At 30.6% G+C, this 1,250-nt stretch overlaps 1 pseudogene; it reads right to left on the bottom strand.

Moving 5' to 3' along the window:
• Positions 1 to 1,250, bottom strand: part of LOC119586597 — a 17,773-nt pseudogene that overhangs the window by 15,172 nt on the left and 1,351 nt on the right.

The following is a 1,250-nucleotide window of genomic DNA, read 5'->3' as shown; positions in this document are numbered from 1 at the left end:
CAACAATATTCCATGAGACTTTCATGTCACCTGCCCCTTATAAAGTTTTTTTTTCTTGATGAGACATTCCTGTCACCCAGTGCTTGGCCAAAATTTTTCAAGGTAAGATGTTCACCTAACATGGATCCAGAGGGTTAAAAAAAGTAAATATGTATTGGATAAAGAATACAAATGGTGCTCTCATGGCTCATTCCTGGTACCCATCATTTTCCATTTGTATGTAAGAAGTTAATGTTTAAGAATAAGAAAAAGGTTTTAAAAATGTTGATAAAAAGACCACTGATACTAAAATAGTAATCTAAGCCTCATCAACTTATAGATGTGTTTGTCTGTCTGCATGCAAAACAGGATATCTAAAGTTTCTGAAACTCACTTAAGACCAATACAGTCAGTTATCAGAATCACTGAAAGTGAGGGTGCAGTGCTTTTAATGAAGACACTAAATAAAAGATTAGCTTGTTTGAATTCTGGAGCCAGAGGAATTCAGTATATATCAAAATCCTTTACAAGTTTGAATATATGATAATGAACATATTTCTGTTTTCCATATTCTGATCCTTAAACATGAGGTAAATGAAACAAGTTATATTCATTATACATAACAAAAGATAGGCTGTTGTTTAAAGCAAAACAGTTAAGCACTGATATTAAAATACTAAAGGAATACATTCATAAATGCACATTACTATATACTTGTAAATACATACGCACTTTAAATATAACATTCCAAATCCCTAATAGTAAATTTTCATAAATAACCAAATGCAGGGCCACATTATGTAAAGTGACCTATGCAGACTGGCTTACTAAGCTAACCTCAGTTTCTTGTTTTCTTTTATAGAGTATGTCATAAAATAAAGCAATAATATCATTACCTTGAACCACTGGTGTTCCTTCAGGGACTGCTTCGGAGTGAACAAGCACAGCATCTCTTGCAATATCATTTTGAGGTTCCATCATCTAATATAATGTGTAGAGATCTGAAACAGATTGTCTATTAAAGTCAGGGAAAAAATAATTTATAACAATGTATTTTTTGTAATACACAGAATAGCCTATGCTAAGAAAATAATCTACTTTATTGATTGCATAGCTAGAAAAATACAAAGACTAAATCACTAATTTTATCTTATAATCTTTACAAAATTTTGTAGTCACTGTAGACTACCAATATAAATCTGCAAAAGGCTTATGTTATTTTTTGTTTATTTTAAATGTTTTGTGCATGAATATATATACATAGGGAAAGA

Source organism: Penaeus monodon, chromosome 21 (genome assembly GCF_015228065.2).
Source record: "Penaeus monodon isolate SGIC_2016 chromosome 21, NSTDA_Pmon_1, whole genome shotgun sequence".
Classification (NCBI taxonomy): Eukaryota; Metazoa; Arthropoda; class Malacostraca; order Decapoda; family Penaeidae; genus Penaeus; species Penaeus monodon.
This window is presented reverse-complemented; position numbering and strand designations above follow the sequence as displayed.